The sequence below is a fragment of the Phaethon aethereus genome, assembly GCF_964289735.1.
Source record: "Phaethon aethereus genome assembly, chromosome: 2".
Taxonomy (NCBI): domain Eukaryota; kingdom Metazoa; phylum Chordata; class Aves; order Phaethontiformes; family Phaethontidae; genus Phaethon; species Phaethon aethereus.
The window spans coordinates 81044683-81072288 of record NC_138582.1 but is presented as its reverse complement, the minus strand read 5'-3'; the positions used below and the strand labels follow the sequence as shown (position 1 = coordinate 81072288).

Sequence of the window (27606 nt, the reverse complement as noted above, 5' to 3'; positions counted from 1 at the left end):
GCAATGAACAGGCCTGGCTGATAATCTTTTCAGCCTTAGCAATGACAACTGGTATATGAGCTATTAGTACCTTCTTCTGAAATGTTGTTTCATTTAGCTTCTTTTTGCAGCAGTAGTTCCCAAGATATTCTCACCATTGAAACAGTATTTAGGGTGATAACTGTGCTCCTTATCCCTTGGTCCCAGGAGCTCTTCACAAGAGAAGGCTGTTGCATCAATTTGTCCATTTCCAATTTTTCTGGTGGTAGAGCTGGCTGTTCAAAACCGAATGGAAATCCTGCCCCAAGGATGGAGTCTCTGTTCGCACAGAGAAGTCCATGCCTGTCTGTGTGGTATGGTCAATTCATGTGCTCAGCAATACTGGAACTCACTAGGAGTGAAGGATGCGAGGCACTCTGTGCAGAACCATCGAAATGGTGAGGTTTCTGGTGTCTTGTCCAATGTGGCATGAAGTAAGCTGGAGACACTAGCTAACTGCCTTCCTCTAGTGTTGCTTTTGACTTGAAGATGCCCATATCCCACAGGTGACATGTTTGGTTTCCTTGAGGTTCTGAAACATTAAAGGAAGATCAAGTATAATGCACCTGTAGAGTAAAACTAGAGTGTTGATAGAGACTTCAGTAATGTGTGAAAAATGTGTTAGAATTAAATCTAGGCTGTGCTATACAAAGCTCATTTGAGCAATGACTTCTGTGTAGGAATTGTTGGTTGGTGCTTGGCGGCCAAAATTATTCTAGTTAGATGACTGGATCATAGTAATGCCCTCTCCTGACAGTAAAACCTATGCATAATTTAAAAGCTTTATATCAATTATAAAATGTATCTGTGACACTTGTAATTTTTTTAAAGAAATGTTTGCAAACAGCATTTACAAATGTTTCCTGGTTTACTGTAAGCATGATCAAAATTAACTTTACCTTCCAGTTCCAGACATATATATGGGTGTGTGCGTACATGCGTGTCTCTGTATACATGCATTCACACACACATGCATTCACACACACACCTTTACAGTCTATTTGTCAAACAGTGGTACTGGCTAGGTCATGTGCTCCTTGTGTTTAGTCAAAATGCTGCTGTAGCATCCCAGACAAACAGTATAATATAGTAGAAGGACAGAGAAGTCTTTCTGCAGGGAAGAACTTAATCTGCTTCAGTTCAATGGTTAGTGCACGAGACCATGCCAAAAGACAAAGTGAATTGAAGTAGTGATCAGGACACTGTTTTGATAGTTGATAGTTTTATTTTGAGCTCTGAAGAAATCATCTCTTCAAAGAGCAAAGAAATGTTGGCATCAAATATTGATTATGTGTAGAATCTAAAATTCATAAACTTCGTAACTTTATTCTGGGAAGCTGGACTTCAGGGAGGAATGGCACAACCTTTGCCCGAGAGTGGAAAAAAAATGAAGAAATGTAATTTGAATTAATACTTCACAATGACTATAGTGAGATCTGAAGGCAGAAGTTGTGATGTGATTTGACTAGATTCAGAAGGTACAATTGAATCAGTAGAATTTAGGTGAATTATGAAGTTATATTAGCTTAGACTGATCAGAAACGTGGACAAACTGATTGGACTACAGTAATAAGAATGTGCACAGAAGTTTAAGGTTTTAATATACTTTTCTGAAAGCTGATGAACACCTTGTAAGTGCAAGTGTTTCTCCGTAGTTTGCCTCTGATTTGATGGTATATATTGCCATGCACTCCTGCTGCAGGCTGTGATTAAATCCATGTGTTGTGTAAGATTTAAGTATGGCTGTTATGTTTTAATTTCTAAATTCTTCAGGTTATTTCCCATTCTGTTCCCTCAGGCTGCGGTTGTAGTTCCAGAAGTGGGATCAATAGGTCCTAATATGTTATTTGGCATAATGTATGATAGTATGTCGCTCTTGTAGCGTTCTCAGTTAAAGGTTAGGTTGCTAAATGCTAATGAAAAGGGGTGGAATATTGAGGGTTGACATTAACATTGCTTCGTGGTCCAAACAAATTTGGAAATAAATGTTCTACAGGGTTTGTTATTTGCCTTTTAGTATAGCAATGCTAATAAAATGAGCTCTTATGCTCTGTTGAGTTCCTTTTTGCCCTGTGTATGTTTAAAAGGCAAAAAAATGAGAATATCCCTTGCTTCATTGTTTAGTACTTTGACTTAATCCTGCTAGATCGGTCATCTGCAGGACAATGCCGAAGGCATAAGGCACGCCAGGGTACTCCTGCATTCTGCTAATAGGTTGTATGTGTGTAAATGTATTAAAGAACAATTGATCGCAGAATCATTAAGGTTGGAAAAGACCTTTAGGATCATCAAGTCCAACCATCAACCAAAAACCACTATGCCCACTAAACTGTGTCCCCAAGTGCCACGTCCACATGTTTTTTGAACACTTCCAGTGATGGTGACTCCACCACCTCCCTGGGCAGCCTGTTCCAATGCTTGACCACTCTCTCAGTAAAGAAATCTTTCCTAATATGCAGTCTAAACCTCCCCTGGTGCAACTTGAGGCCATTTCCTCTCATCCTATCACTAGTTACTTGGGAGAAGAGACCAACACCCACCTCACCACAACCTCCTTTCAGGTAGTTGTAGAGAGCAATGAGGTTTCCTTTCAGCCTCCTCTTCCCCAGACTGAACAACCCCAGTTCCCTCAGCTGCTTCTCATACAGCTTGTGCTCCAGACCCCTAACCAGCTTCGTTACCCTTCTCCGGACACGCTCCAGCACCTCAACGTCCTTCTTGTAGTGAGGGGCCCAAAACTGAACACAGGATTTGACGTGCGGCCTCACCAGTGCCGAGTACAGGGGCACAATCACTTCCCTACTCCTGCTGGCCACACTATTCCTGATACAGGCCAGGACGCTGTTGGCCTTCTTGGCCACCTGGGCATACTGCCGGCTCATGTTCAGCCGGCTGTCAACCAGCACCCCCAGGTCTTTTTCCACAGGGCAGCTCTCCAGTCACTCCTCCCCAAGCCTGTAGCGTTGCCTGGGGTTGTTGTGGCCAAAGTGCAGGACCCGGCACTTGGCCTTATTAAACCTCATAAAGTTGACCCCAGCCCATTGATTCAGCCTGTCCAGATCCCTCTGCAGAGCCTTCCTACCCTCCAGCAGATCAACACTCCCACCCAGCTTGGTGTCATCTGCAGACTTACTGAGGGAGTTCTTGATCCCCTCATCCAGATTGTCAGTAAAGATACTGAACAAGACCGGCCCCAAAACCGAGCCCTGGGGAACACCGCTTGTGACCAGCCACCAACTGGATTTAAGTCCGCTCACCACAACTCTCTGGGCTCGGCATCCAGCCAGTTCTTTACCCAGTGAAGAGTAAACCTGTCTAAGCCACGAGCCACCAGTTTCTCCCGGAGAATGCTGTGGGAGACGCTGTCAAAGGCTTTACTAAAGTCCAGGCAGACAACATCCACAGCCTTTCCCTCATCCGCTTGGAGGGTCACCTGGTCATAGAAGGAGATCAGGCTGGTCAAGCAGGACCTGCCTTTCATGAACCCATGCTGGCTGGGCCTGATCCCTTGGTTGTCCTGCACATGCCCTGTGAGCGCCCTCAGGATGAATCTCTCCATAATCTTCCCCGGTACGGAGGTCAGGCTGACAGGCCTGTAGTTCCCAGGATCCTCCTTCCGGCCTTCTTGTAGATGGGTGTCACATTGGCAAGCCTCCAGTCTTCTGGGACCTCCCCTGTTCACCAGGACTTCTGATAGATGATGGAGAGTGGCTTGGCAAGCTCCTCCACCAGCTCCCTCAGCACTCTTGGGTGGATCCCATCAGGCACCATAGACTTGTGGGTGTCCAGGTGGCATAGCATGTCCTTAACTGCCTCCTCATGGATTAGCAGGAGTTTATTCTGCTCTCCATCCCCATCTTCCAGCTCAGGGGGCTGAATACCCTGAGGATAACTGGTTTAACTGTTAAAGACTGAGGGACAGAAGGCATTAAGTACCTCAGCCTTCTCCTTATCCTTGGTGACAATGTTCCCCCCCCCATCCAATAAGTGATGGAGATTCTCCTTGCCTCTCTTTTTGTTGTTAATATATTTGTAAAAACATTTTTTGTTATCCTTTACGATAGTGGCCAGACTGAGCTCTAGCTGGGCTTTTGCCTTTCTAATTTTGTCCCTGCTTGACCTAACGAGATCCTTGTACTCTTCTTGAGTTGCCTTCCCCTTCTTCCAGAGGTGATAAACTCTCCTCTTTTCCCTGAGTCCCAGCAAAATCTCCCTGTTCAGCCAGGCAGGTCATCTTCCCCACCAGCTCTTCTTACGGCACATGGGGACCGCCTGCTCCTGTGCCTTTAAGATTTCCTTCTTGAAGAGTGTCCAGCCTCCCTGGAGCCCTTTGCCCTTCAGGACAGTCTCCCAAGGGACTCTCTCAACCAGTGACCTGAACAGACTGAATCTGTCCTCCAGAAGTCAATGGTAGTGGTTTTGCTGACCCTCCTCCTTAGTTCACCAAGAATTAAGAATTCTATCATTTCATGGTCGCTAAGCCCAAGATGGCTTCCAACCACCACATCTCCCACCAGTCCTCTTTTGTTCGTAGACAGAGAATGATTCTCTAGATACTCAAGTGATTCTTTGGGGCACACAGATGAAAAGGTCTGAAGGTGCTGGTGTTGTTTGCTGCTCCCTCTTTGGCTAATCCATCAAGGATGAGAGCCTGTTGTGAGTTTTGTATCTAAGCGGAATTACTCTTTTCTGCTTTCTCTCTAGTAAGTCGGCCAAGATGGTGGTTGAGCAGGTAAAATTGTTTCTGTGAGCAAGTCCTTTGCAAACTCAGCCTTGAGTTAGCCATCGGATGGTGCGCGCAGTGTCACATGTAAGATGTGCAGGTCGCCTTTCCTGCGTTCCTGTAGCCCAGGCTGAGCGTATTGCAGTTGCTGGACTCTCGGACAAGCAGGGATGCTTAGGTTGGCAGGAGCCTGCTGGCACCCATGTGGCTGTCTGGTTTTTTGACCTCTGCTTTGTGTCCTGAAGCTCAATACAGCAAAGGGCAGCTGCTGTTGTGTGGGTGGGTGGTTTTATTTACTTTTGTAATGCCTCATTCAAGGAATAAAGGTAATGAGGTAGGTAGTGGGCAAGAGAGGGTCAACAGCTGGTAGAAATAAGAGGTGGGAAGGGGTGTTTTGGATGGGTGGGAATGGAAAGCTTCAGAGGAAGCCAGAGCCTGTGTGTCATAGGAGAACAGTGTGGTGGGAGCTAGTAGATTGGATATGGGCAACTGCAAAATTGTGAAAACCCTTCTTGCTTTTCTCCGCCACTACACACCCGGCACCTCCCTTGGGCTCACAGCTCACCTTGGCTGTTCACAGGGTCTGACTCCTTTTGGACTAGATCAAGAAACAGGGTTCTGGCTGACCGTATCCACTACTGCTGCACTACTTTTCTTAAGCACTTAGAGGTATACAATTAGCTAATGAAACACTTAACAGAGTTTCTCACACATATGACTGCATGAAACCTGATGGCTGTGTTAATGTAAATGATTGGCAGGCAGGAATTGCTATATAATATGAGTTACAGAAACTGAATCTCAAGTTGGAAAACTGGGTCAGGATAATTGGGGTAAATGTCACCAGCTCTGAGGGTGGACACTGTTTTCATTTGCATGTTGAAGGCCTGTGGATCTACAGGGCTTTCAGCTGTTCTCCAGGTATGAACTTTCCATGTAGCTTGTTTGTTATTTGCTTTGTGGTTCTTCTGTGAGTTATGATGTACCTTGCAGTAGAACTCTACTATGGATGATATGATACTATGGACATTTTATGAAGATAAACAAGTTAATTTTTCACACTTACAAAGTGCACACTGAGTACGTGCTTTGATTTATGGGATGACTTTGCTTATCTCTTTGGAGTTCCAAAACTAAGTGTGAAAGTGTGAAATGGCAATAACCTTGTCTTAACTCTCGGAGAGAGATCTTTGGTTCAGTGTGGTTCCTTCATAACCCAGAGCCATACTCTTTACTCTCCACCTTCTATTCCTTTAACCCCCTCCAAAAAAAAAAAAAAAAAAAAAAAAAGCAGTGTTTTTTACTAAAGCAATCAAAAAGCCAGTCCTCTCAGCTGTCTGAGAATTTAGGATCAGCAGAAGACCTGTGAAGCATTATGGTTCACTTTGGTGTGGGAGCACAGTTCAGATAGGTTGGAATAGCCATGGTGGACTTCTGTCTGAGTTCCCTTAATTGTGGCAGATATGAAACACACAATGTTTGCTTAATTTATCTGTAATACAAAGTGTACTTGGAGATAATGGTAAGAATTTCGATATAGCTTATTGTTCCATTGTCAGCACATCCAGACCTTTTTTCCCCTGTGTCTTTAGATATCTTTTTGAAAATGTTTCAAAGGTAGTTTTGTTAACATAGTGCAGATGTTGCTAGCTGTGAGGAGTAAGTCACAATGACTTGTAGTGTTGTGTCAAAAATATCATTAAGAGGCTTAGAACAAAGGGAGCAATTAATGAACAGTCTTCACTATGAACAAATGTCAGAGACTCCTCCAGGGCTAAGCTGCTTCTTTGCCATATTCATTAATTGCTCTTTTGAAGAAAGTTGGTGTTGATGACTGGATTTAATTAAGCATACCTGAGAAAATCCACAAAAACAGATCAGATGTATTAGAATGAAAAATTTGCATTTAATTTAATAAATAAAGACTTTTTTCTTCTCAGGGGAGTTTTATGCTTCGTGTGACTCTTTCTGGCTGACATTTCCCCCTAACTATTGGAGATTTTGGCAGAAGATATGTCTTATTGTTTGCTTCAGGATGCATGCCAAATACTGTGCTCACATTTAAATCTCTATGATTAAAAATGTATTAAAATCTATCATAATGGAAGACAGCTCTCAGAACAGCCTCTGTCTACCTGTTGAAATGTGGCAGGTAAGGGAAGAAGTGCATGTGAGTAGAAAGGTAGAAATCATAAACCTTAATTGCTAAAGCTCTTTCGAAACTTGCTGACTCTCTACCTTGGTTAAAAATAGCTCCTTGGGAAAACTAGAAACAGCTCTGTAGTATAAACTCTTACGTAAAACTGGATTGTCCATTGAACTTGGGGACTTACAGGTCTAAATTGGAACATGATGAATGGTGGTCCCCAACATCCATGTTATGTGGAATGCAGTAATACATCTGTCACTGTGTGCATTTGCTGCGTTTTTGATTCTGGTTTGCCACTCAGTAGGACAGAGGCAGGTGTGGTCAGTATGGAGGAGTCTACCTAGAAAGTGAAGGCTATTTCTGCATGATTTTTCTGTGCATTGAACTGAAAGTTGCAATAATATATGTAAAATAGCGTTATTTTGGGGTTTTGATGAGAAAGACTTTGGGGGAGGAGGGAAGACTAATACACACCACAGCTGACATCCTCTAATTATACTGTTTCCAGGTATTTATTTTGGTTTTATTCATAAATTCTATTGTGTAAAGTCAATCAGAATATGAAGAAGAGTTTTGCGAAAGAACTTCGTAGTAGTTTGCAGTTTTCAGCCAAGTGGTAACTGAAAGCTTTAATAGCCTTACAGTACCCCTTTAGAAGAGGAGATGTACCATTGGATGGACATGTCAGAACTTAGTAAATATAGCATATCCTATAGTGGTCATTCATCCAGGAATCTAAAATGAGCATTGTATCCTGGGTATGATACTGCAGGTGGCCACAAGCGTTAAATAGTATTCAGCACCCTCTGTTATTCAAGCAGGTCTTAACATGTTTATTTTAAACATTTAATGGTTTTATGCAAGGCTGACTTACTGTTATTCCTGTTGTTCTTCATATGGCATCAAAATGTGCAACGTGTTTCATAGGTATTAAAATAAAATCTTGGCCAGAGACGTTTAACATGGTCCTGCGCGAATGGAGTCGGTGGCACAATTCCAGCTGACTTCAGCTGGGAGTATAAGTAGATCCTGACTTACTTCTCATAATATGTATAAACACACCGTCAGTTGGTGGCATTGAGAGTGCTTTATTTCACATTACACTATTTTACTTGTAGCATTCCAATAGAGTTTGGCCACATAAGCTTGAGGAAGAGTGCTATCCCCTGTATTAGGGGAATGTAAAGCTTGAGGAAAAACAGAAGTCGGGCATTATGGTTTGATTAATTGCTTGAATATTTAGACAAGTTACATTAGATTTTGATTAGTTGTATGGGGAAAGTCTGTACCGACTTTTTCTTTCCATTATCCTGCCCTCTTCTGCCCCTTTCTGGAAAAATAAAGGGACACAGGCTTTTCAAAGACTATGGGCAGGGGGTTTCTTTAAAACCCATTGGAATGACCTGTAGAAATAAGACAGGTTTTTCTTATGACTTATTTATTGAATACAGGTGTTAGTTCTTGTGTTTTTTTTCTAGAGAGTGGTGACAAGAGCATGTGTTACCTCCCTTAGTATATATGTCTCTGTGTGTGTGGAGGGTGATGTGAGAGAAACAACAGAATTGTGTGTATATGTAGGTATTCTGTTAGAGGACAAACATCTAGGAAAAAAGGAACGTTTCCTTTATTTGTTATATTTTAACTATGACTTTTTTTTTTATTCAAACAGGGTATATTACTTTTTTTTGAGGTTATCACTAAAAAGACTGGCTTCTGGCTTTTAAAAACATGATTTTTAAGTAAGGTGAGAGACTTCTGTTCCATGTTTTTAGATTTGTCTGCAGATCTTTATTGCTTTGCTCACACATTTTTTAAAGCATAGATTCTTATAATTCTTTCTCATATTGAATAGTCTGTAAGCATTTTAACAACTTCTTGGGGGATAAAAAAAAATTCTTCCTCCTTAATTTGAATGATGTCTAATATTTTCATTTACTATCGCTTCTAAGAGTTTAGGTAATGCTGGGATGAAGAGGTTGAATTTTTAGCTGTAACATTCACTGCTACAGTAAAGAGGCAGCTATCCAGATGTACGGAAGTGATGATATAACAGGGTAAGGCAGAAGTGTAATTTGTCCAAAGATTTGTGGCAGAGGCTTTTCCTGTTTATTTGCCATAGCAGGCATCAAAATAGTGATGGCATCTGAGCAGCACTTGCGCCTTGAAAGCCGGGGGGGGAAAACCACATAGATATGGTATGTTTAATAAAGGTATTTTTTTTTAAGTGATTGCATTTTTTTCTTGCCCCTGGCATTATGAGGCAGGTTCTCAGGAGGTGGGTCTTCAAGACGGTGTTCTCTTCTCCTTTTTCTGCCTGCACAAAGCAGCCCTTAGGGAAGGGGAAGGGATTTGGAAGTGGAATGCTGGCCAACACCTCTGTAGCAGCCTACCCTTTCCGCCATGTGCTGAAGGGGTGAGGTAGCCAAAATGCCTTCCCTGGTTCCTTTTCGTCTGTGAAATACTAAGTTTCAAATGCTTCATGTCTTTATGGAAATGGAAGTACTACAGCTCAATAAACCTAAACCCAGTGGCCTAAGCAAGTTTGTATTTTTAATTTAGTTATAAGTCTTTGCTATTGTGGGAACACTTTATTAAATGAATAAATAAATTAAAAATATTTATTAAATGACTAATTCCTCCTTCAGGAAGAAAAAGTAGGCTTTTGCTCACCAAAATAAACCTGAACTTAACGTGCTTGTAGTACGGCATGGTGCCACGAGGATCTTGGTTTCCTATTTGCATCTTGGAGGAGCAGACGTTAGAGCCGTACTGCCGTGGAAAGGAACGGTATTACAAGAACATCAGCCACAACGTGATGTAGCACATTAGCTTGAAGCAGAAATGAGTTCTGCAGACCTGGTTTACTTTCCAAGTGTGTGTGTTTCTTGTTTGTCACCTGCAGGGAAGCAGTAAATGCAAGTGCCGAAAAGAACCTTCTAAGAAAGTATATGGTGCAGGATGAATTTTCTGAAAGCTGAATACTGTGTCATGGGATCTAGTGAAGTTATAGTTATTATCTTAGCGTGATACTTATAATGAAGTCATATAAATAAAGAAATAATAGATTAAAAAAATATAGACCTATAATGCCTTTCTCCTGCCTAGGGGGAGAAATTAATTTGTACGTGCTGTTTGCAAAGCCTTTTGTAAAGGAGTTCAGACTGCTTCAATAGAAAGTGCTATATAGCTAAATAGGTCAATTATATCCAAGATTGGTGAACTTTTTTTTTTTTAAGTAAGCACTTGGGAGCTACTAATACTCTAAGATATACTAATAATATAATACTAATATAAAGATAAAATCCTGATAGTGTCCTAGGGCAACATAATAGTTGAAAAACACATTTAAAATAGGAAAATTCAGAAGAGCTTTGGTTTCTCCAGTCTTCCTTTTTAAAAAGTTCTGATTGTTTTCTGAGACTTGTTTAAAAAACAACAACAAAAAACCCCAAAACACCACCACCACCAAGTCCCCCTCTGAAAATGACCAATTTACTGCCTGTTTCCAATACAAGGATTATGCTGGCCCAGCTGGAGGGCTGGTGAAAACTCTTGAAGGCAGAGCTCATTTCTGGACTCTTTCCTTCCCCCCGACCCCTCATCTCCTGTGCCCCTTGGTAGAAACACCCTGCAGGAGGGAAGTGTTGCTGTTCCTGATGCACCTCTGTGAACAAGCCACATCTGTGGTGGGGTGATTCAGCTCTTTTTATTAAAAGGATTTAAACTTCACAGAAATAAATTATTCCCATATTGTTAGTTTTGACACTAAATTTGGACAAAGTTGCGAAAACTTGGGAAAAAATCCTGCATCTTCCTTGTTCAGGTGACAACTAGAGCCTCGCATGAGAAGTAGAAAACATGATTAGTTCTTTACGACGTGACATTTTAGGACAGATTGACAAACAGCTTGAATGACATTTGAAAACATGAGATGTTGTAAGAACTCACTGCCTTAGCTAAATGTAAACATTGCTGGGAGAAAAGCAAGCTTTTATTTACAAAAGAAAAAGGGTGGGGGAGAGAAGACCAAGCTGTGCTTTAAGCTATTTTCTTGTATGATTAACACCTAGACTGTCTTCAGAAAATGAAATGTCTTTCTGCTTTTATAATTTCAGGGTGGTTATTGACTGAGCAGTAGAGTGCTTTTTTCTTTTTCTGATGCCTTACTGAGTTCTGTGCAGTCTCCTGACTCTGTTAGGAAGCTAAAATTGGAATTTTAGCTATCAGACATAGAAATAATTAACAACATTTATTGACTTCTAAACACTCTTCCGTTATCTTGACACTGTCAGGTCACCCTTATCCACTTTCCGCAAAAGGTAATTGAAAACAATGAAATTTCTTAACTTTTGTGGACAGGTAACAGACTGGAGAAGATTTTTATCGGAGGAAACATCATTCAAGATGAAGCTATAAGAAGTTGCATCTACTAGCGGTAAGAACAGCTTTAACAAAGGAATATCTACTAAAAAGGCTGTGTGCCTCTTCTACTTTGTCCTTCACGTTAAACCAAGAGACAGTTTGCAGAGGTCAAATAAGAAAGTTATAGTGGAAGTGGCACAGAAATCCATTAACACTGACTTCAGATTTTTAGATTTCAGTATCTGTAGCTTCATTGCATAGTGCAGTTCAGGTTTTATGGTAACAATTAATGCTCTGGTTTTGCTTCTTGAAATTTGATTTATGTATGAAACTCCTTCAAAAGAGTAGGTGCTGGATAGCAAACTGCTTCAGGGTGGGGAAGTGAGCAAGAGGAATTAAATGCAGCTTTAAAGTAGTGATCCTATTTATCAAAGAGCATTCCCCATAAGGAGTAATAATATCTTGTCATACTAAGAAATGAAGAAAGGGTAAAGAGTAGATAATGAAAATTAAAAAGTAAAGAATTCTTTTAATAGACCAGAAAGTAGGACACAAAACTTAAAAGCTAAAAAGGAAGCATACTGTAAAAGTGTAAACTCTTTTTGTAATACATTAGCAAGTCAATATAATTTTGTTATATTTCACTTTGTATTTGGAACCAAAAAGCAACATACGGATACGTCTTGCTGGAAACGTATGATTATTTTTCCTTAGAAACTTGCAAGTTTCTCTGCGTATTAAATACAGCAAGGGAGTTCATAGATGGAGAGATTACAGAGAAGTAAGTTAAAAAGTGATTTAGATGGTTACAGTTATTGACTTTTACAGCCTGGAGATGGTAAATTCTCCCATGTTTCAGAGTACACGGTGTGAAAGTTGGGATTGGTGACAAAAAATCTGCTTTCTAACACTGTATAACAGTATCAGTTGGAGCAAACCTTTGGCCTTTTTGGTAGGGATTAAATCTACTCTGAGGCTGAGGTGGCTAGAGCCTTCTTCCCCCCCCCCCCCTTAAGTTATCATCACGTGTTGATAACCAAAATAAAATGCTGTCCCTATTTGCTGAGCTTTGTTTCTTCTTGCCACTGTTACGTGCTTTTGGTTTCATAGATCATCCCTCCTTAGTAAATTTAGCAGACGATAGCATCTTCTACTTAGATGTCCTGTGCCAGCAGGCACTGGAAGATTAAAATGCTCATTCAGATCTTTGTATGTGGATTGTATTATTCTGTGTGGATCTGGAAACTGTATTTATTAGTATACTTTCTGGATGCTGATTGTGTCATGCTGCCAAAGGAAAATAATCCTCCTTGCCATCTATTGTGTTTTGTTGAATTTAAGCGGGTTTTACGAAGTTTCTATCAGATTACAGTGCTGTTGGTATGTGTAGAATAGTTGCTAAAGATTTGTGTGAGAAAGATGAAAGGAAGGTCGAGATGAGTGGTCAGGAAGTAGCAGGGTGTTAGGAGACGGGTTTGGAGTGAGTTCAGAGCAAAGAGGCTGATGGGGATGTGTGGGAAGCAGATAACGTTGTTCTCGGTCGTAGGATGCGGAAGGCTGGTATTAATTTGTCGGGAGGAATGCGACGAAAAATGAGACTTGGATGACTGTCTGAAGGTTTGAGAGCAATCTCTGATGTATTGTGAACTACGTGGCCAGTGACATTTCCTAAAACCGAAGACGGCATGCTGTCAGCTCTGCTTTACATGAGGACTCCGAATTTTTTTTTTTCTCTTTTATTTCAAGGACTCTCTGATAGCGATAGCAACAGACGATGATAACGCGAGAGGGTGCGCGGGGAAGGTGATGCAGCCGTGCTGCGGCGCGGCACCGCACGGGCGCCGGCAGCCCTCTGACAGCCAGCGCTACAGCCAGCCCATTAAAGTGGTCATCGGGTGACGCCCAGGGTGATACTTGCTCCGGTTCTCCTCGGGCGGTGGTTTGCCCTCGGCTTCGCCACTTCTGTGGTCCCTCTCTCTGTTGCCAAACGTGCGCGGAGCACAAAGGTAGCGACACGCTCGCTCGCGGGTATCGCGAGTTCAAGCTTTCTACTGCAAGACCACCAAAGTCAAATCGGTGTGGATGTTTAATGAAGGAACAACACGCCTCGGCCCTGATAATTCAGCTTGCTGCGTTTATACGTTAGCGTGCATTGTTTTGGTCGTACAGGAGAGGGAAGGAGGACGCTCCCCCGACATGAAATGCCGAGCGCAGCCGGACGCCAGACTGCAGGAGGCTTTCTCCAGGGATGCTGGAATTGCAGTTTGCAGAAGTCCTGGTTGGGAGGGGAAGGGTGCAGCTTGGTTTTGAACATCAGATCTGCAAATGCTTGCTGAGACTTCTGCCTGGTGACTGTGGTTGCTGCTGGCCTCTCTGAAACATACAGAAGCATGTTTGCTGTAGCGTGGTGATTAGAAAATACTAATTTTGCTGCACACAGAAGTCCCTAATGAAACTCCCTGATGAAAAGTTGACCATTTTCTGTCACTGTTAACTTCTTAACTTTTTGCAAATGTAATTGCTGCTGTGATTACACAATGCCAGATTGAATTTGGGGACACATGCAATATTCTTTTACCACTAGTCTAGTTAAATATTTTTTAATGAGACAAAGAGCTAGTTGAACACCCAAATTGGTTTGTTTACTTCAGTAGCTTAACTGCATTAAAATCAAAGAGCTTGCATGGGCAGGGGGTAATCTGTGTCGTTGCTGGACGCCATTAATCACCCTCTTGACTGAGGGCAACAGTTTTGAAAAGTGACTTATAGATGATTAAATAACTTTACTCTTTACACCATTAATGGTTCCCAGCAGGCTGCTAGTGTGCAATCACAAACATCTGTGGGTCTGAAAGTTTCCACTTCCCCAAACAGAGACATATTTTACAAAGAAAAAAACAAAAGACATAAAAAGGAGAATTTGTTTTTGCATGAGTGGCTTTTTGGAAAAAGGGCTAACTGGAAATGTTTCTGCTTTAACTCTTGTATGTGACAATATTATCTGAGTTTTCACCTTTAAATCTTTATGCGCCTGATGGCATTAGAAGATTTTTTTTTTTTTAAATTGCTTTCATTGTTTTGGCTCCATGGAATCTTTTTGACATTTGATATCCAGTAGTGAAAGCAAATGTATTCTGCTTGCCAAATAACTCATGGATGTTTGTGTTTTAACAGTGTGTTTAAAGTAAATGTAGCCACTTGCCCATAGACGCTGCAGAGTCTGCATTACTTACTCAAAGCTGATGGTTCCAGCTCTTTTGGAAACCCGCTTAACAGAACAAAGAGCAAAAATTGTTTCTCTAGGCTGTCCTACTACTTCTAAATTGATCTTTTAGACAATCACTTAAATTCCCAGGGAAGGAGCGCTGGGCAGTGACCACGCTTCCCTGCTCTATTGCCAGTATTTCCCAGTGCTGCTTTGGTTGCTCACCATACCCCAGCTGGGTGCTGCGTATTTGTTGTCACTGTCGCAGAGTCACTGAGTGTAGGTTGTTTGGGACTGATGGAGATCATCTGGTCAACCACCCCTGTCTGAACCATGTTTGTTTTCGTTCAGCCTCTTCTAGCCCATGTTATGGAGTATCTTAATTTTAGAAACTTCACGGTCTTGAGGACTTTCAGTACTTGGCCTAAATATCCTGTAGAGAATTAACCCAAGACTAGCATCTTGAAAGCATGAGATTGATAGTGCTGTGTCATGATTCCATTTTCACTATTCTTGCAGTGAAGAGACCTCAGCTAAGAGGACTTTGTAGGTATTAAAAAAAAAAAAAAAAAAAAGGAGGGGAAAAAACCCCAAACCCCATCCCAAAACCCAAAGGAAGAAAGAATACCTCCTTCATTGGTCAAAGATAATTGGTTCTGTACTGATCACGCGTTTTATGTTATCTATGGGCAAGGATATGACAGGCTTAATCAGTTTCATGAAGCAGTCAAAATTTACTGCGTAATTGAAAGGTGAAAGGTTTGCATCCATTAATCAGGTTGGTACTGGGGTAAGATAAAGATATCCTTGAGTTAGAAGTCTAAGAATTAATAATGAAAAGGAGAGTGAGATGAATTGTGTGTGTTCTCTAACAGCTATGCAGAATGGGACTCCCAGGTAAGTACCTGTGCCTCCAGAGTATCTAAAAAAAAAAAAAAGTTGGTGTATGGTGGGAGAATAGGATATCTAAAGTTTCTGTTAAATACCTCTTTGGTGAAGGTAACTATGATCTTAAAAAGATGGGGCTTCTTTTCTTATTTCAGCATTGTTACTGGGGATGGGAAATGTGATATGGATTCAGAGTTCCCACTTTATTAGCAGGTGGGGAGAGAGATTTTTTTCATGCTGTCTCAACTTGCCCAGCTACAAAGATGAGACACCCTTTGTCTTTAATTTGCCACCTAAGAGGTGTCGTGTCCCTGAAAATCCTTCTAACCAGTTCTTTGTGAGCTTCTAATCTGTTTAACTTCTGTGGCCTGTGGTTTGAAACGTAGGGAGATGTATTTGTCCCTGGTGTCTTGGACTGAGCACCCACGGGCTGATGCCGTGAGCAGAATTCATGAGGTTTGAGCTCCTCAGATGTATTCTGAGTTGTCATCTGAACTGGTCCTTCCTATTGTTGGTAAGGAAATGGTGGAAAGCTGTGTGGCTGGCAGAGAGATCATGACAACCAAGGAATCAGGCCCAGCCAGCATGGGTTCATGAAAGGCAGGTCCTGCTTGACCAACCTGATCTCCTTCTATGACCAGGTGACCCGCCTAGTGGATGAGGGAAAGGCTGTGGATGTTGTCTACCTGGTCTTTAGTAAAGCCTTTGACAGCGTCTCTCACAGCATTCTCTGGGAGAAACTGGTGGCTCGTGGCTTAGACAGGTTTACTCTTCACTCGGTGAGGAACTGGCTGGATGGCCGAGCCCAGAGAGTTGTGGTGAACGGTGTTAAATCCGGCTGGCGGCCGGACGCAAGCGGTGTTCCCCAGGGCTCGGTTCTGGGGCGGGTCTTGTTCAATATCTTTATTGATGATCTGGATGAGGGAATCGAGTGCTCCCTCAGTAAGTTTGCAGATGACACCAAGTTGGGTGGGAGTGTTGATCTGCTGGAGGGTAGGAAGGCTCTGCAGAGGGATCTGGACAGGCTGGATCGATGGGCAGAGGTCAACTGTATGAGGTTTAATAAGGCCAAGTGCTGGGTCCTGCACTTTGGCCACAACAACCCCATGCAACGCTACAGGCTTGGGGAGGAGTGGCTAGAGAGCAGCCTGGCGGAAAGGGACCTGGGGGTGCTGGTTGACAGCTGGCTGACCATGAGCCAGCAGTGTGCCCAGGTGGCCAAGAAGGCCAACAGCGTCCTGGCCTGTATCAGGAACAGTGTGGCCAGCAGGAGTAGGGAAGTGATCGTGCCCCTGTACTCGGCACTGGTGAGGCCGCAGCTTGAATCCTGTGTTCAGTTTTGGGCCCCTCACTACAGGAAGGATGTTGAGGTGCTGGAGCGTGTCCAGAGAAGGGCAACGAAGCTGGTGAGGGGTCTGGAGCACAAGTCTTCTGAGGAGTGGCTGAGGGAACTGGGGTTGTTCAGCCTGGAGAAGAGGAGGCTGAGGGGAGACCTTATCGCTCTCTACAACTACCTGAAAGGGGGTTGTGGCGACGAGGGTGTTGGCCTCTTCTCCCAAGTAACTAGCGATAGGACAAGAGGAAATGGCCTCAAGTTGTGCCAGGGGAGGTTTAGATTGGATATTAGGAAAAATTTCTTCACCAAGAGAGTGGTCAAGCATTGGAACAGGCTGCCCAGGGAGGTGGTGGAGTCGCCGTCTCTGGAAGTGTTCAAAAAACGTGTGGATGTGGCGCTTCAGGACATGGTTTAGGGGACATGGTGGCACTGGATTAATGGTTGGACTTGATGATCTTGAAGGTCCTTTCCAACCTAGTGATTCTGATTCTGTGATTCTGATTCTGTGATTTTTTTTTTTTTCCCCACTAACCTTGTATGTTTCATCTGTCCATGTGTTGTATTACCTACTTCCTTTTCTTCAGGTATGGAACATGACTTGGTAATTAACAGTAAATCCATGCTAAGACAGAGCTGTCCCATGTACAGATTCTCCCCTGCAGAATTTCTGTAGCCAGAGGATTTTGAGCAGCTACAATACTAGTACGGTGGCAAAGGTTGCTTGCAGAATCCGTGTGGCAAAAGTGGGTTTCTTGTTTGGTTGTACCTTTGACCATAGTGGTGGTCCTGATCCTCTTAAAAGCCTTTCGGTACCTGAACTGTTTGTATACATATATATTTGTAATGAGCAAGACAGAGTCTTCGTGTGTCAAGACCAGGAAAATGAATTTTCAGTTTTCATCCCATCTAGGAGAATTGATAACAGGAGGATCATTAGCTACTGGCACTTGTCCTGGAACATAAACTGCAGATGCTATTAAAAGAATGTGACTCTCTTTAGCACGAGCATCCCATAGATCATCATGAGGACACAGCATAAATCAAATTCAAGTTTTAGAATACTTTTCCTTATAAAACAAAGGAAAGGAAGAAATCTAATTTGGTCTGTGAGATTAGTTTTTTAAATAAATTTTTTTTTTCCCCCTCTAGCACTTGTAGGTAGTGCTGGATTATTCAGATGCAAATAGTTTTTTGTGAATTTATCTCCGAGATCCATAGTTTCATTTCTTTTCTTTCTCATTATTGGTGACAGAAACTTGGTTATTCATCTGTTCTTTCTCTTCTCTCGCTGCTGTAGCTGCCAATGCTGGTGCCCGGTTCTGCTGATGGATTTAGTGATACAAAGCTGGGGTCCAACCGCCAGTGTTTTCGGTAGGCAGTCAGCAAATGGTGGTGCCTACTGATCGTAACAAACCGGGGCTAGATCCGCACAGACACTGGTAGGCAGGCGGCTTTGGATACCGTATTCGCTCTTCACTTGGGCACGTACCGTTGCCATTTTATGTCAGCTCTGAGCTTTTCTAGCGAAATTTTTCATCGCAGCTTCTGAGCAGCCGCGCTCTCGGGGCCTGCTGGGTGGGTAGGTCTCCCTGCGCGAGCCCCCGTGCGTCCCGCGCAGCGTGCTCCGGCTGTGCCTCCTGCAGCCTCTCCATAGGGGTCCGTAGGAACCATCAGGATCGTCGCAGAAATTGGGAGACTGCAGTAAGTGAAATACGCTCTAGTCGGATCTACAGATTCGATCTTGTTAGGTGCTCTGTTTTGGAGCTTGTGTCTTTAGAAGCCATGAAAACTGAAGCTAAGCAAAGCCAAGCAGCCTTTACAAGAGGTGACAAAAATAAGCAAAGGTGTACATTTCTCTTCCTAGATACTTTCATTACTCCAGTGGTTTTGAACTGAGGCAGTAATCTAATCCTCTGAAGTGTCAGCCTCCCCTGTTTATACTTGGCTTCTCTTCTGAATTATGGATTCCCACCCGCTCTTGTGCTTGCAGCAAAGTTGGTTTGTTTTTTTATTTTTTCCCTCTTCTAAATTGGTAATCAAAGAGCATGATCATATTTTGCTCTTGCTTAAGTTTCTTCTACACCTACCTTTGTTGACACCAAGTGTTAATAACAAAACTTCATTCTTCTGTTTTTGTAGAGAATTTTGTAGCTGAAAACTGGACTCCCAGAGAGCATGGGGAAAAATAGCATGTGTTAACAAACCCAAACCTGGTAATTTAAGGAAAATCCCCCCCAGACTCTATCTTTAACTAATTGCTAAACAATCCTAGCTACCTACAGATGAGGTGCTATCTTTTGTGGCAACGTGCTTATGGTGTTCCCAACCCTTTGCTTCTTTTCTGGCTTAGGTGTACCATCAAAAGCTGTTTGCCATCTCGGCCCATGGCCCATGGCATGGAAGTGACCTGACTTCAAGGGCTTTTACGTATCTTCGCAGGATTCTACATTGTAGTGATATTTTTAAAACAGTAGCTTCGTGTTCGTACATGAGCCAGCTTCTGACAAAGCGAAGTGCTGGGAGGAACATTCTGTTCTAGAAATAGTCCCCTTGAAGGACTTGAGGATTAAGGCACTAGTTAGTGATTTTTGAGAATAATGGGTTAGTAGGAGTTGCCTTGTAATAAAATATGATCAACTGTCTTTAAGTAAAGGTCAGTTTTGCAGCAATTTGGCAATGGCAAAAAATTTTCATTTTGTAGACCTACCCGTTACTATTATGTTTGTTTTGAGTACTTCTGGTCTTATTCTGAAATACATGCATATGCTATTATTTTCGCAGACTCCATTGAGGTTATTGTGTGCATTACATTTACACTGTAGCTCTGAAGAGTGTAGGTTTCCTAAATTATTCCATGACTATTTTATGCTTTTCATCTTCAGCTGTGAATTTTTAGTGCTGAGTATTAAATACCAATATTTGTACTTAAAGTATATGGATGTTGGTCAATAAATTAAGGAATTGTGGAAGGAGTTTTGAATGGTCTGAGTTCACACGTCTTACAAAGATAACATGATTATCTGAAAAAAATGGATATTTCTGTCTACTAAAGGAAAAAGAGTAACTTCTAATCAAAACTACAGTGGGATATATTATTCAAGAAATTGGGCAGACTTATTTTGCTGTAGGTGAATTATTTATGAAGCTACATCACGTATAAAAGTACAACCTTCCTAGGTATATTAGTATAAAATAGCACTAGGGATGTCTCCAGTGTTCACTTCACCCTTACTGACACAAAAGTCTTGGCTGGAAACTATTCAATAATAACAGGATCCAGTTGTTTAGTTGTTTTTTTGAGGTGTTTTTCATAGCTGGCACAAAAATCACGAAGAATATTCAACAGGGAAGAGTAAAATTGTTATGGAACCTAAATATTCTGGTATATTAAATTTAACACTTAATTTTCAGTGCCATTTTAAATGTGGGGAGGTCCTTCTCACAGCGTGCATGGGTGTCTAGGGTAGTCTGGCTTGCCTGTAGCGTGAGCCAGTGACGCAGAGTAATCTGAACTCGGGGTGCCAGGTCTTGTGCAGATCAGCTTGGTGTTGGAACCACCGTCAGTCAGCTGTTGTGTAGCAAAGGGGCTGGCGATACGAGCCCTTTCCCATCGGGAGCTTGAGTCTGGGCTTTTGGGCTTATGCATGGAGATGTCAATGTGAGTTTCCTGGCACAAAAGTAACTCTTTCTGGCAACGCTTTAAGCATTTTTTTGTTGTCAGTCATGTAAATTGTATGTGAGCTGCGGTGTAAAAATGGAAAAATTAGAGTGAGAGTAATGTTTTCTGCTTTGGTAAAGAACAGGTGGTGGAAATGACACACCTAGCTATTTTGTGCTATTCAGAATTGTGCTGTTGTCATCTGGTTTGCATTAGAAACTGTGAATGATACTGGTAAAAGAAGTAAATAGGAGAAACTAGCATCAAAGCTAACTACTTTCCCATATTTTAAGGTAGAGATGAAAAGTCTGCTGACCTTTTTCATGCTTGCAAGCATAATTACAGCTTGAATAGTATCCTTATAGAAAACAGATTTTGAGCCTTGGGATTCTTGGGAGTGTGGAAGATAGGCTTTCAGAATAAAAACAACATGCTTAATCGTTTTTTCAGTTTTTCTGAGAATATACAATAATTATTTCTTAGTTTCAAGACTTTGGAATAAATCAGATAAAGCAGTGAGTTGAAAAACTCTTTCTGCTCTGACCAATGGTTTGTTGTCTGCTCTTCATATTCAGCTGTATACAAGGGGAGATGTTGAGTGAAGCCTTTCTTTTCCTTAGAAGCTTTGAAGGGTGCTGTTCTTTATTTCTGAGTGAGCTAGAAAAAGAGTATTGCTCAGCTTCAAGCCTTGGCTGCCATCTCTTTTAGCATGTATGGAAATATTCCCTAGCTTCAGGGAACAGACATGTGAAATCTGTGAGAGGAAGGCTGGTTTTTAACAAAGTCTTAGTGATTTTTGCACTTATTAACTTACATTTTGATTATAAGTTCTTTGCAAAGTACAGAGCATAATTTGTTGCTAAACAAATTATAAGCTAATGTGAGCTTTTTTTTTTTTTTGGCAACAAGGCATGTATGATACTCTATTTTGATATCAAATACCATCTGCGTTCTTTATTATAATACTGCAGTTTTAGCGGTTAGTGCTGCGTTGCTAGAGCTGTACCACATATGTTAATAATTTCTTTACTAGTTGGCATTGATCTCTTGTTCCATGCTGTTAGTTATGAAATTTGGGGTTCTGTTGCTTACCTCTACATTAGTGATCCCTCAGCCATGAAATATGTTTTGGGTTGTTTTGATATTATGTAGATGTCAGCTTAGAATATTTTAAACCCAGCACTGCTGTGTGTGTTTATTATTTAAATACAACAGAACTTACCTGAGATAGTGCAACTTGTTCAAATGCAGAACACATTTGCAATGTCTCCTGCACTGTCTTTCTGGGTGTTACCTCTCCTTGAATAATTACTGTGGGTTCATACTTTGCAATCCTTCTGCAAGTAACTTCTGGATGAATTGGTTTATTTTGCAGCCAGAGGCCTTTCTTCGCTGGACTTACCCAAGAGAGAGATTTATTTCTGTATTTATTTATGTATTATTTATTTATTTAGCTCTTTGAAGAAGAGGATGTCTCATGGATTATCCAGCAATGGCTTCCTCTGACCAAGAAAGAAGGGGTACTGAATACGGAAAGAAAGTGGCCATCATCTCTCTTGTACTCTGACTTTACTATAAAGTCAGTTGGAGCTGATGGTATTAGCGTAATTCAGCCCTCTTACAAATCTTCTGCACTGGTCAGAAAAGTAGAGAAAGATGACTCTGCAGGAAAGTGGCTGAATTGTTCGCTCACAGTACTGTAACGTTGAAGATGACAGTTTAAGGGCGCTCCCAGAACTACCCAGCTGTTTCCATGTTGTTTGGTCCAGCTGCATTGAATGCATTCTGGTGTTTAAAAAAACAAACAAACAAAAATAAACTTTGTATGATCAGAAGCACAGAGGTACTACTTCTTCCTTGGTGTCCTGTCGTGCATCTTGTTATCATGTTCTGAATGTGCCCACACAACTCTTAAAGGCAGAAGTAAGCTGCTTCTGTTTGTGGTTCAAGCTGGCTGGCTGGGAGCCAGCTCCCGTCTGAAAGCAATGCAGCTTTTCAGTTCAGTGCAGAGCTGGACTTAACTCTGCTGTGTCTACAAATCTTATTTTTTTTCCCAGTGGGTTTGCTGGAGAACTTGGAGATCATGAGGTATAAGCCATTCTGCAAGAGATGACATAGCCGTGCGCTGTGTCACATTTGTCTTTTGTTTCTTTGGCAAGCAATGAATTGAGATTCTTTGTTCGAAACTTAAAGGCTGTTCACTTTTTCTTCTTTACCTACATGTCCAAATCCATTTGCTGTTTGGAACTTTCAATACCATTTCATGCTTTTTTTTTGTGTGTTCAGTTGCTGATTTTGTTACTGCAGCGCTTCAAAAAGGGATGTGGAAGAAAACCAAAGTCAGTAATCTGCAAGTTAGAAAACTTGTAGCTAACTTTAAAACTGGAAAATCTAACCCAAAGGTTTTACATCTGCATCGTGATAATTTGCGTCCCACTTGCAAGCTCGGCTCCCAGAAAACAAGGGAGGTGCCTGTGGGAGGTTAGCGAAAGTGCCTTGTTAATCGTTGCTGAGTGAAGGGATAGTGCTGCCGCCACGCTTTGCCTGGAAACCTCAACTGTATCATTCTCTCCTCTACAACCCTCAGTGTTATCAAAGTGAGAACTACCTGTAGGTGACCTCTCCCTCCCCCAGCCTCTCCAGCTGTAGAGAAGTGTTGAACATGGGAGATGTTGGAAAAGGACGGAGCAGCAGCGATAGGCTGCTGAGTGAAACTCAAGCAGCTTCCAGCATTGACTGATGAGCCTGAGCACGTAACGCAACCGTGTCCAAGCATCAGGTGTCAAACCAGTAGTGGCTGAGTAACAAGGAGTGGCAGCGGGAATTTGAAGTACTTGTGGTCAGCTTGAGCTCTGCAAGGGTCACCGCTCAAACATGTTTTCCTGCTCTGCAAGAAAATTTTGTGTCTGTTGATTGGCTGCACTGTTTCCATGTTTATCTCAAAGGGCTACTTGTTGCAAGGACTTAATTGGTGGAAGGCCACCAAATTCCTTTGACCCTTCAAATGGGATAGCAAAAGAAGCTGAAGTGACATTTTTTTCTACTTTTTTTTTGACACCCTCTCTAAGGGAGTCATGATATTCTTGAGAATACAAACAGAATTCATTTTTATCAGCAACACTACGTCTCTGCTGGTTTCAGAAGCTTGGAAGTGATCTTTATCAGAAATTAAAGGTCAGTCCATTTGAAAGAAGGGGTGAGGCTGTCATGAGGATGCAGGCATTAATCAGACCTGCAGGCAGGTTCTGTGTTCCCTGGATAATAGGAAACCTTGGCTGCTGCTGTGCCATTTAGAAAAGTTAGCATGCATTTACAACCATAGAGGAGAGAAGCTATTTTTTTTGTTGAAAGATGCCTCTAGATAGCCCTGGTAATTTCTGTGTGTCTCTTAGCTGGTGCTGAAAACCACAGATTAATGGGCCACGTTCTCTACAGCAAGGAAATCTGATCCCAGTTGCAAGATTAAAGTGTGACCGTCACCTTCTTAGCACCAGACCTTTATTTAAAAAAAAGTAGAAATTTGGTTGAAGGGCTTGACCTGGTCAGACACTAAAATGTATTTTTTTAACACTTGCTCCAAAACCTGGCAACAGTTTCTTTTTCTAAATGTGCAAGGCTGTGACTTACAGCCCCGGCTCTCCTGCCCTGGGTGGCACTGTCAGGACCTACGAGTGCTCCAGCATGTGGGTGGGTTGGCAGGTGTGATCGCAGTGCCTGGACTCTGTCTTGGTTCCATCAAAGGTGGTGTTGACATGAGTTTCATTATATGAAAATATTTTTTTTTTGAGTCGGTGGCCACAACCTTAGAACCTCTAACCTTGGATTTTGAAAGGTATATTGTTATTGTTGTTATTACTTATTTTAAAGAAATCCTTACCTGAGATGAGAGGTTGGTATCTAGTCATTCTTTTAATTGGTTACCTAAATTCAACAGTTCACTTACTTGAGCCTCCTTTTTTTTAAATTTTTTTTTTTTTAAAGATTTTTATATTCATTTTAACTTTTTAATTTCTCTGTTGTTGTGGGAGGAGGAACAGAGCTGATGTGTATGCAGGGTCAGCCTCTTGCCTGCCTTCGGTTTATATCCGTGTGCCTAAGAACCTGGGGGAGTTTCAGATTGAGCAGTTTGTTCTGCTAGGTTGGAAGGTCTGATGGCGACCATGATAATTATATGTATGACTTCCTCCTGTTCTTCACATCAAGGAGGAAGATGAGCTATGGATGTTGATTCTTCAGCTTTAACTGGAACTGGGTGAGAGGGCGAGGAAATTGAAGATGATCATTTCCTGCACTATTGTTTTCCTCTCATTCATCTTTGTGACTAATTTTTCTAAACCTTTCTGTATGTAGCAGTTACCAAGACCTAGTCTTCAGTGATCCTGACTCTGCTGCTGCATTATAACCGCAGGTTCACATTTTTGGATTCAGACTTATTTAAAAGATCTTGTGGGTGAGTTATTAATGTTATATTTCAGAATGTGATGTTTGGGTTTTTTTGTAGTTTAAATGTAATGAGTGTTGCCATCTGTATTGGGTTTGGGTGGCAGGTTTTGGTAGCGGGGGGCTGCCGGGGTGGCTTCTGTGAGGAGCTGCCAGAAGCTTCCCCTGTGTCTGACAGAGCCAGTGCCAGCGGCTCCAAGAGGGACCCACCGCTGGCCAAGGCCGAGCCCATCAGCGACGGTGGCAGCGCCTCTGGGGTGACGGGGTTAAGGAGGGGAAACACCCGGCAACAGCAACTGCAGCCGGAGAGAGGAGTGAGAAGGTGTGGGAGCAGCAGCCCTGCAGCCCCCCCGGCCAGGGCAGCAGGAGGGGCAGGAGGGGCTCCAGGCGCCGGAGCAGAGAGTCCCCGGCAGCCCCTGGGGAAGAGCCTGGTGAGGCCGGCTGTGCCCCGGCAGCCATGGAGCTCCATGGGGGAGCAGATCCCCACCCGCACCCGGGGAGGGCCCCACGCCGCAGCAGGGGGGTGCCCGAAAGAGGCCGTGACCCCGTGGGCAGCCCGCGCTGGAGCCGGCTCCTGGCAGGGCCTGTGGCCCCGTGGGGAGAGGAGCCCCGGCTGGAGCAGGGGTGCGGGCAGGACTTGTGGCCCCGCGGGGACCCAGGCTGGAGCCGTCTGTTCCTGAAGGACGGCACCCGTGGGGGGACCCAGGCTGGAGCAGCTCGTGAAGAACTGCAGCCCCTGGGAAGGACCCACGTTGGAGAAGTTCATGGAGGACTGTCTCCCGTGGGAGGGACCCCAGGCTGGAGCAGGGCAGAGTGTGAGGAGCCTCCCCCTGAGGAGGAAGGAGCGGCAGAGACAGCGTGTGATGAACTGACCACAACCCCCATTCCCCGTCCCCCTGCGCCGCTCGGGGGGAGGAGGGAGAGAAATCGGGGGTGAAGTTGAGCCCGGGAAGAAGGGAGGGGTGGGGGGAGGGTGTTTTCAGATTTGGTTTTAGTCCTTATCCTACTCTGATTTTGATTTGCAATAGATTAAATTAATTTTTCCCTAAGTCGAGTCTGTTTTGCCTGTGATGGTAATTGCTGACTGATCTCTCCCTGTCCTTATCTCAACCCACAAGCCTTTCATTATATTCTCTCTCCCCTGTCCATCTGAGCAGGGGAGTGATAGAGCAGCTTGGTCGGCACCTGGTGTCCAGCCAGGGTCAGCCCACCAAACCATCTGTTGCAGACCTGTAGAACTTGGTATGTCTCTTATTGGAGATTATGGGGCGCCTTTTATGGGTGGAGGAGTGCATTTTGCCTGCCACCTGGAAAGTGGAAATATGTGCTTTTCCCTAATTTTCCCTCTATGTTCTTGACCTGATATTTTCATGTACAATTGACACAGGGCTCTGTTACTGTTCTTCATCTACCGTTTTTAGTAGTTGCTGGGCCTGTGCCTCAGCCTGATTTGGGAGAGTTCGTCAGCAATTGGCAATTACAGGAGGGATGTTCCTTCCCGTCCGTCTGCCGAGGGCTGGTCCTGACACGTACCTCTGGCATACAGTTTGCCAGGCTTGACGCTGGATTGGAATGGGCCTTGCTGTCACAAACCTGGATGTGCTCAGTCTGTCTATGACATTTCAAATTTGTATTTACTTTCTGAAGTACTCAGTCAGTGTCAGATTTTGATAAAAAAAAAAAATCAATCTGAATTTCTGTTCAAGACATGTAGCTTACATTTGTGCAGCCTCTAGTCTCCTCTCTAAGCTTTACAAGAAGCTTCAAAATTTACAAATGTCCTTAGATAATTTTATTATTTATTATTTTAAAATTCTTATTGCTGTTGGTATTTTGTACAAAATTTGAAGCCCTGCAAAGAGTAAAGGACAATACAGATATGACAGAAAATGCATGTGATAGTCGTACGTTGTTGTGTATGTATGTTGTGTATGTGTATGCAAAATGTATGCAGTTGATGATTATGTGACTACTAAATGAAAGTAAAGGAAAATGTGAAAAGAAAGAGCAGGTAATTAAGGATTGTTTTAAAGAACACTGACAGGAAGCTAGCTTATCAGGATGGAAAATCATACATAACATTAGAGAATGTTTTAAGGAGGGTTTTGGAGTACCTACAGAATGAACATGAATATGTATTCCATGCCAGAGGAATGTTTTCCTGGTGCCAAGTAATTTTTTTTATTGTTCTGACTGTTGGTTGCTTTTTTTTTCCTAAATCTTCATAATTTAGATAAGGTTAAGAAGAACCACAAAAACCTATTGGCTACATTGTTTTCAGTCTGTTTTTTCTGACTGTTTGCCTGTTGACAGCCCTGTCTTATCTTGGCTTTGAAACCCTGATGTTTTCTAGTCATGTGATTGAACTAGATAATATTTTTAGGCTTGCTGCAAAACTTAGGATCAAAGGAAAAGTTCACAGGAGGCCGTTTTTCCCGTGTTACAGGTGACTTGTACTTCTGAAACTTTGTTCTTTTTCCCCACTTCTCCGTGTCTCTGCAAAAAGGGTATATATGCCACCTTTGTTACATGAGTCTTTTTTTCTAATCCAGCAGGCTTGCTGTGTGCATTAGAAGAAAGGCATCATGTGTTTGTGTGAAAAGTGTGTGATACGGGTCATTATCAATGGTTATATCTATAGTGCAGACCACTCATACATGAGTTATTGGGGGATGTTATATGGAACCGATGTACTGCTATGTGAACCAGCTTTGGAATAGACCAGGACATGGCCAGTGAATTTCAGGGCTGATTGCTAAGGGGAGGCAGGGTGGAGACTGGAAATCATCAGAGTCATTGACTGGTAAGGTTGGAAGGGATTTTTAAA

At 42.6% G+C, this 27606-nt stretch overlaps 1 protein-coding gene across 1 annotated transcript in view; it reads left to right on the top strand.

Annotated features, from left to right (window-relative positions):
- The window catches only part of SEMA5A (semaphorin 5A), a gene marked incomplete at both ends in the record, with an annotated part of 362797 nt that overhangs the window by 8406 nt on the left and 326785 nt on the right, over window positions 1-27606 (top strand).